At 39.9% G+C, this 9,229-nt stretch overlaps 1 protein-coding gene across 9 annotated transcripts in view; it reads left to right on the top strand.

The window, feature by feature from the left end:
• The first annotated feature begins 500 nt into the window (after positions 1-500).
• The window catches only part of wnk3 (WNK lysine deficient protein kinase 3), a 51,113-nt gene continuing 42,384 nt past the window's right edge, over positions 501-9,229 (top strand). For 7 of the 9 annotated variants that reach the window (XR_015777515.1, XM_088082187.1, XM_088082191.1 and 4 more), the window contains exon 1: positions 501-1,069. The gene's annotated coding sequence lies outside the window, so the exon portion shown is untranslated. The remainder of the gene's footprint in view (positions 1,070-9,229) is intronic. The other 2 variants (XM_088082193.1, XM_088082192.1) reach the window with 1 other exon arrangement.

Below are 9,229 nucleotides of genomic sequence, written 5' to 3'. Positions count from 1 at the left end.
AATAGCATCCCTAAAAGTATAAATTTTTAAAAGTACTCTCATCAACATATGTGCAATGAAATCGAAATCTACACAGTAAATATCTAGATAGATAGATAGATAGATAGATAGATAGATAGGCTAGATTGATAGTTTAACTGTGTACATTTTCAACAGTTCAACTTTATAGCCTACAATTTCTCCTGTAGACTGTGTTGTGTGTGAAATACATCAAATATATAAACTGATCTAAAGAAAGCTAAAAACAAAACTAAATAAAGCAGTCAAATAAATGTATTGGTGTATTTAATTTGATCCATCAACGGTACCAATAAGAAGTGTTACAAAATCATTTTCAGGCTTTTTATTGCGGCTGCTGTGCTGAATGTGAAGCTTACGAGGCGCATTTGAACGCAACATTAAAGTCACATTACCGGCCGTTGACATAAACACGCGGCAGCACCGCCCTCTCGTGGCGGAGTGAGCTAACTGTTGGATCTGCTCGTGCTCGGGATGATGAGGAGCCCTGTGGCAAGTGTGAGCAGGCAGGCAGCGCGCGCTCAGTCCACACGCGAACCTGCTGAAGGCCGTTGGAGTCGTGCGTTGTAAATTATGTACATAAGTTACTGATATTATTCGGGTGCACATGAATGGCCAGAAGCACAACTTGGAGCCGTTAAACCGAGAAACGAGTGTGAAAATGTGTAAACCAACGGCCAACATCGTCTGATACTGGAACACGGACAGCAAGTGCTCCGTACCCGTCTCTCACAGACCGAGGCTCGACGACTCCGGTGGGGATTTTCAAGCCAATAAGACCGCGGCAGACCGTATAAAATGTAATTAAAACTACGTAGAAGGAACCGCGAATTTTTCTAAATCTTTTTTCGTAATTGTATTTTTCAGTGGGTGTAAAAAATAATTTTGTAGGCAGAAAGCCCAGTGTAAATCTCATGTAAAAACGTTTGTAAAAAGATATCGGAATAATAAGGAATCCAGTGAGAGAGCTAGCTATCTGTGCTGAGCAGCTCGGTTTTTGGAATTAAATAGCCTACATCGCTGGACCGACGAGCTACGATGTTGCATTTGGGTGAGTGATGTTTGTTGTTATTTTCAATTACAACGCAAATAGTCATTTTCGTTATTCAAAGACTGTGGCCCCCTAGTGAGGAATTATTGTTGTTGTGTTCAGCCTGTTTTAGCACTACGAGGTTGCTTATGTGTCCCCTCCTGTGTCTGCTTATTATTCTGAATTGAATGAAGCTGTGAATAAACACTCAAGTCAAGTGCAGATCTGCGGGCAGACTAACTGACAGGCCCTCAGACAGCAAATGTTTGGCCCATCATGTGAATGATGTGGCTGTGCTTGGGGCACGAAAGGCCAGGAGGTTTGGGGATTTTTGATTTGTGGTGTCAGTCACTCTCGTCTTGTATGGTGGATGTAGGCCACTTTGTTTTTTTGTTTTTTTTTACCGTTTGCACGGCGTTTCTAAAGTCAGCTGAGCTACCAGCTAGCCAATGGCTGCACTTCATGGTGCTTGCACATCCAGGCATCACTGTGTCATATATGCTGTAGCCTATAAATAACATGCATTAATTGCATTTTGCTTCAGAGCAAATGACTTCTGCACAACAAGACCCATCATGGGTTATTTGCTTGAAGTAGCCTAATGTTCACAATATGTTAGAAAATTAAAACAATTTAAGAAAAATCACAGTGTCAACTATATGTATCTTACATGTTGAAGAAATACATCAATTATTTTTTCATATGATGGCAATAAATTATACAGAACATCAAGCATCCCCTCCTTAACTCCTCCTTTATTGATATGTATGAAAACATTGCGTCTGCTGGTCCCGCTGGGAGCGATAGTGATGTACTCAAAACATTAGAGAGGATACTTCCTCTCCTAAAGAAGGCTGACGGCTGCTAAATACTCAAATCAACACTTTGCTGATCTCTGAGTACTCCCATCACCCATAAAAGTTCAGAGACCATTTTGCATGAGTAAAAGAGGCTCGGTTGTTGATATGAGCTGCAGGAGTAGTAAGCTACTTTTGTAACATGTAATCCTGATTCATCATTGGCTGATTAAGGAGCCGTTCTCTCACCTGGATTAGAGGAATCCTTTGGTATGGGCTGGTTGTGCTCACTGAGGGGAATGAAAGAGAACAAAAAGGGGGGGTTAGATAACACATATTCTCTCTGTGTCTCTCCCTCAGTGAACAGTGCTCTGTGTGTGCTACCTACACTCCACTCTCCCATGCTTGACCTGGATTGGACAAAAGTCCTTGTTGTGTTTTCAGCCTTGAGTTTCCCTAATGGGAAGAGAACAATCATTGTGCGTTTGATTCTAGTAGCCAGCATTGGATATTTTCCACCAGATTTCAAAACGCCGCCTATAGACAGAAGACGCACAGGAACGCAACATGTGCTGAACCAACTCGTGCAGTAATTGAGTAGGAGGAGCAGTCAGAGGAGTTTTAATTATCTTTTCTTGTACAATTGCGCATACACTGTGCTGTATTTAGATGAACAGTTTTTAGCAGGTGATCTGGTTGTTAAATCATAAGCCTGTGGGTTCAAATTTTAGCGTTATCTATTCCCTTGTGGTGTTTAATGTGTGGTGCTTGTCCTGAACATTGTAATTAATTGTATTTGTGCCACACACAAACAGCATCCTGTTTTTCAATGCGACAGCAGCACAGACTGTCGGCTCTTTGAAGGTTTACACCTGCCACTTACAGTGATATATCCTGGTGTGACTTTATGACAGAAGTCATTCCTGTTAGACCTCAGTGGCCTCACTGAACAAACATGGTCTTTGTTTGAACCTGTCTTTGTGATCAACAGCTGATCTGTGGGGTTCAGATGTAGACCTGTGATCTTCAGAACAGTTGCTGCTTGACATCGAGCCCGTTTGAAATTTGGCCAGTCGCTTTCAGACCTTGTGCTGCCTCTGCCTCGTCTCCCCGCATCACTCAGCCTCCATCCCCTCTGTTAATCTCTGTGGGACTAATATTAAATCTGGAAATGACTGGAAAGATTCAAGTGTTGCATTACTTATGCCGTGATAAGTTATTGTTACAGGCTGGTATTGGTCTGGATTTGATCTACACACTCCAGCCAAGTGTATCTGCTGAATGTTTCCACGCAGTCTGACTCCCTGCCTGGTAACAGAGCTGCGAAGTCTGACAATAAACAAAAGGATAATATGCTGACTGTAGCTGGCAGTTGATGAAGGAACCTTGTTAAAAGACTGCAACAAACACTCATACACTTGTGCCTCCATAAGTTTACACTTGCAACTACACCTGACAAAACACCTGCCCTATGTGATGATAACAGTTGTAAAGTTGGGGATTTAACTTAAAATTAGTCATTTCAGTTCAGCATGGTTAAAACTTCCTCAACTATAATAATAATAATCATAATTATAAGAACAATAACAACATTAATAACCATTAATCTAAAATACACACAAAAAATACTTTTTTTAATAGATTTTATCAAAGTGGACTGAGTGAGTTCAGGAAAAAAATGTTGTGTAAGATAGAATAAGAAATTTAAGAAATAATTCTGATAGTAAACTTTAAACTTGGGCTGAAAACTGACAATTTTAATTTTGATAATCAACTGTGGATTATTTTCTCAATCATTTGCTGTAAATTTGTTAGAAACGAATGGAAATTGTCCAGGGTAACCTCTTCATATTGCTTGTTTTGTCCAACTCACAGTCCAGAATGAATGCATACGCAGGTAATTGTCCCATATAACACAAAACATGCAAATCCATACTAGTGATACACTGATTATAAGTTGACTGATAAATTGAGTGCAATTTTAAGATAATTGGCATCAGCTGATGCCTGCGATCACAACATCGATAACATTAAACTGAGGGGGCCGTCCACCCCGCCTTCTGGACCCCTGCTCCATGAGGAATTATTGATTTCATTCATTTAAAATGAATAAATCAAGAAATACAGAAGTATTAAGAAATAAACTTGACATTTATGGTGGAAATAATGTCCCTTAATCATTTATAGTTATAGAATTGCGTTCCTCAATCTTGTGTTATTTCCGTGTAAATAAACAGAGACAGTGCAAATAATAATTGTTTGAAATAACTGTTCATTTAAGGACAGCTATTTTGTTGTTATAGTTATTCAATTTTTGTCAGAAAAAAACACAAAATAATATCAGCCTTCTATATCGGCCATTGGCCTGCTATGTAAATATCACCATTGGCCATAGAAAAACCTATCCAGGGATACACAATCTATTTTGCTTGGGGGCCACTTTTGCAAAATGACAGGAGGCCAAGGGCCAGACACAGCAGCCCAATACATGTTTCTAGGATTTTATGATGTTTCTATGATGTTAGGACAGCTCTATGATTCTAGGACATTTGGGGGACTTAAGAATGTTTTTTTGGAATGTAGGATGTTTCTAGGATTTCTAGGAATTGAGGATGTGTCTTAGCTACTAAGAAAATTCTTGGATTTATGGACATTTGTAGGATTTTAGGACATCAGGGTAGGACCTCTGTCAGGGGGTACGGGAATCATTCAACGGGGCACTTAAAAACCTGCTCTATTTTTATGCACCCTGCTACCTTACACACACACACACACACACACACACACACACACACACACACTAAAAGTACAAAAACAATTCCCAGTGTGAATAACTTTTGATTTTTGGTGAATTAGAAGATGGTGGGGGTGCCCCTCAGGCCATAAGTTCAGTATCACTGCACTAATCCTGCACTAATCAATTGATTATCAACATAAATGACAGTTAACTTTTTGTAAATCGACAAAATAAATCATCAGAGCTCCACTTACAGCCATTTTCTGTAGCAGTAAGAGCTTATTAACAACTTTACAGTGACACCTTCTGCTTGCTCTTCCTCGGCCCCATGCACCGAGTCTCACTGTGACACTGGACATACCAATGGAAAATATTCCTATGCTAATGTAATCACCTCATGTTTTCAACCTTATCCAACCAACCTCTAAAAGCATTCCTCCTCTCCTCTCCTCTCCTCTCCTCTCCTCTCCTCTCCTCTCCTCTCCTCTCCTCTCCTCTCCACGCACAACTGTAGCTGCTTTTGTCCGAGCAAAAATTTAGCTATAGTCACTGCTTTCATTCACACAAACATTGGCACATATTTTATCAGGCAAAATCCCCCAGCTCCCTTTTTGTCTGTGCCACCCCCCTCTCTTTATCTCTCTCTTGTTCTCTTTCACACACACATTTTTCCCACCCCTTCTACTAGCCGGCCCCCCTTCGCTCCATCTCTCCTTCCCTCTTTATCTGTTTGAAACTCTGCTGTCCGCCTGCTCCCACCAACTACATTCCCTTCCTGTCCCCCTCGCCACTTTTTATTCACTCTTTTCATCAACACGTCCCCATCAATTGCTAAAACGGCACTGTCTGTGCACGCGCATGCAGTCACACACACACACACACACACACACACACACACACACACACACACACATGCACTCAGTCCCCTTGCTCTTTCTTTGTCTGCCTGCCTAATTTTCTAGCGGCAGTTTGGTTCCAGGGGATTAATGTGTGTATCACCATGAAGTAAGGGATGACAAAAGTGCAGGACGCAGATAGGGTTGCAATGTATTTGTTTTGTGTTTTAAGTCACAGCACGTGTAGGAGTTGTGAGACTTCTGTGTGTATGCTTTTGTTTGTCTTTGTGCAAAAGAGAGTCTAAGTAATGTAGATCATTTTTGGTTTTTTTTCTTCGCTCCATGTCTCAAAACTTTGAGCACAGATAACAAAAAGTTCTAGCAAAAACAAATGTGGCCTTCTGCAGGTTTTGAGAATAGAATATAAATCACATCTTCGGCAATGGTGTCACAATAATTTTTGCCGCACATTTCAGAAATGATTAGGCAGCTGCAGGTGTTCTCCCCGCACAAGAGCCTCACAGAAGCCTGGAGGGCAGGCAGTGTGCAGCTTGTCAGATGTTCAGTTCTCATGTCTTCACTGCAGCGCTGCTAGAAAAATGAACAGACAATGATTCTGACATGTGAACTTGTGTTTATGCTGCATGCTGAAGTCATATGGCCCTGAAGAGAGTCACCGTATCAGCTGCGATGTTGGTTTCATTATATTCAACTTTGGTTTACCACATTTGCCCACATGGGCAGTTGCTTGGTCATTTTCCTGATGTCAGGAAATTCCTTTCGGCATTCTTTCATTGAAAGGAGACATGTGGTTTGGGTGCGAGAGAGGGTTTGCTTTTGATGTGTGTGTGTGTGTGTGTGTGTTTTCTGTGTATAAAAGATAGGAAGAGTGTGAGAGGGACAGAGAGAGAAAGAAAGAGTGAAACAAAGTTTGTTCTAGCCTGCTGGTGTGTGTCTGATATCTGTATTTCTGTGTGTGTTTATATGTGTGTGTAGTCTGGGCCGTTGTGAGAGACAGTGATGGGGTTGAACGTGTTTGATGTACTGTGATAACTCTGTCCGGTATGTGGCTTTCATGGGAACTCCTTGCCCTGGGGACACGGGCGAATAAGCTCCTGTTTAAAGGGCAACTTCCCTCTCTTTATCGCCTGTTGTTTTTCCCCCTTTATGTCCCCCACATCCTGTTGGCCTTTACCTTTTTAGTCTCACTGTACACTACTGTAAGTCTCCACTAGTGGTGAAATGAGTAGCTGATAGAAAATGAAGACATTTTAGATTATTTAGTAATTTAATGTAATTTAATAACACGCATTGCCTCTGTTTTCTCAAGCATGAGGATTAATAATAATAAATACATCACCCTGAGCTCAGGGAAATTGTGATGGCCATTTTTCACTGTTTTCCGACATGTATATTGGGTCTATCCTTGGCCCATTGCTGTTTACATTATAGATAAATAACATAATTCTTCCCTAATCAATACTTCAATTTAGGGATGTTACGAGAACCAATACTTTGGTACTAATATAATACCCAAATTATGAAAAAAGTGACAGTACTTGTTTATCTGTAGTACCCCAGGCACCAGGGATGCAGTTCTTCCGGCATTGAATTCTTTGCAGTGGGAATGCTGTGCATTTGCACTGTTATTAACACCAGAATTGTGACAAGGCACTAAGCATATATTATGCATTGAGCACTACACATTTAAACTTTTTTCAGGTAGCTGAGAGCTGAAAATGTTCAACTTCGGGTAAAGCTCTTAGCTTGTCAATATAACGTTTTATCCAGCCATCCAATTAGAGTGGAGAAGGGGTGGGACTAATAGTCTACCGCAAAGATCAGCGTCTTAAGACCCTGATGCACCAAGCAGACTGTCAGCCATTGATTGATGTTGGGCTCCTTGGTGCGGTTCACCCTGAACCGTTGGCCCTCGTTGGCCGTTGTCAGCCCTCGTTAACCTACGTCAACCTACGTCAGCTTTTTTTTTTAAATTCGCGGCGGCAACAGTGGAGCACAACGGTAAATGGAATCACCCTGATTTGCATTTGAGCTCAGTGCACGAGAAGAGTAACATAAGTGAGGAAAGTAAACAAATGGCTAAAGTTGAGAGGGAGGGAGGTCGAAATTGACTTGTTAAATGAGGTTAGATTTTTTTTTTTCTTCTGCCATCGTGCTCTTTAGCAGAAACTTTTCTGGTGGTTTGTGTTGTTCACTGGTGCATGGTAAATATGTTTTGTCTTTCAACACTGGATTGTTTTATTAATGTGCTAACAGGCTAGCTAGCATCAAGATGATCCTCCAGTTTCCCTTTTGTAATGACGATTACAAACAACCAGTGGTATGGAGGGATTTCTTCTTTCATGCAGGTGCAGAACGTACGTGCTGGTTAACTGTCAGTTTGGTGTGTTCCTATGCAACTTTTTTTTTGCCCGGTGTATGGCGATGTAAGGTAATGCAGCAGGCGGCTTTCATTATCCAACTAGTTCTCTGATGTTGGTTTGGTGTGTCTAGGCTTTACATGTACAAGAAGTGCTGAACAACAACAATAACAATGGAGGAGAAATATGTTAATATACTGGAGGTTATATATTACATTGGATTTATTATTTTATTTTAATTTTTTATAGAGGTATTGAATTATGTATTGAAAATAGGGTTTTTTTTGCTGATGATACAGTTTTATATGCCCCAGGCTCCACCCCAGCCCAGGCCAAGACTTGTCTACAGTCCGTTTCCCAGTTATCACTCCTCCCAGTTATCAACGGACTAGTGTTATATGTAGAAAAGAGAGAGGACACGGTATTCTCCATCTCCACCAGTGACTCTGACTATCCTGCCATTAAAAATTTAAATGGTGCACCCATATTGCACTGGCAAAATCATACAAAGAAATTTATTTAAGAAATTTGGCTTGAAAAAGACTTATTCATTCATCCAGCCAACCGTAAAAATTATTGTGGAGTCAGCCTTCATGTCTGTCCTTGACTATGGAGATATTCTCTATTGTCATGTTTCACCAACACATTAGCAGTTAAACCCTGTGTATCATAGTACTTCATGCTTTATTACAAATGACAAATATTGTGCTCATCATATCTCCGTATCACATGGTTGGATGGGCTTCCTTACAGTCAATAAGAAATAGCCATCTCATGTAACTCATTTATAATACTCTACTGCTGAATAGGGCTGCAACAAACAATTATTTTTTGTTATCAGTCAATCTGCCCATTATATTATTAATCAATTGACTAATCATTGTCTGAATAAAATGTCAAAAAAAGGCGGAACATGCCCTGTGTAATTTCCCAGAGCCTAAGGTCTAATGGTATGTTTGTTTCTATTGGTTTTATTTTATTAACAGTCCAAAAATCTCAAACTATTTTTATTATCAAACAGTTTAAAACAGTTTATTATCATGTATGACAAAGAAAAGCTTCAAATTCTCACATTTAAGAAGCATTAATGTTTGACTTGTTTACTTAACAAATGACTAAAACCAGTAGTGGTAATTTATGGTAATTATCAAAATAGTTTCCAGTTAATTATCTGACTAATTGATAAAAAAAAAAATCAAAATAATTGTCACAGCATTACTGTGAAAGGTAAAGATTTTGCTATAGATTTTCTGTCAAGTTGGCTATCACTTTAGCATAAGACTTTATATAATATCAGGCAATAATGAACCTAATACTGTGGTAGTTTTGTTTGCAATATTAAATTTACAGGACTTTCTGGTCTAACAATTCAGTACCTTGATTTGTCAGGCACTCAGGCCACTTGTTTAAACAGACACTCCCATTTCTTT

Source organism: Plectropomus leopardus, chromosome 9, assembly GCF_026936395.1.
Source record: "Plectropomus leopardus strain MGB_pleo_1.0 chromosome 9, ASM2693639v1, whole genome shotgun sequence".
NCBI classification, from domain to species: domain Eukaryota; kingdom Metazoa; phylum Chordata; class Actinopteri; order Perciformes; family Serranidae; genus Plectropomus; species Plectropomus leopardus.
The sequence above is the reverse complement of the archived record's forward strand: the minus strand, read 5'-3'. Positions and strand labels throughout refer to the sequence as shown.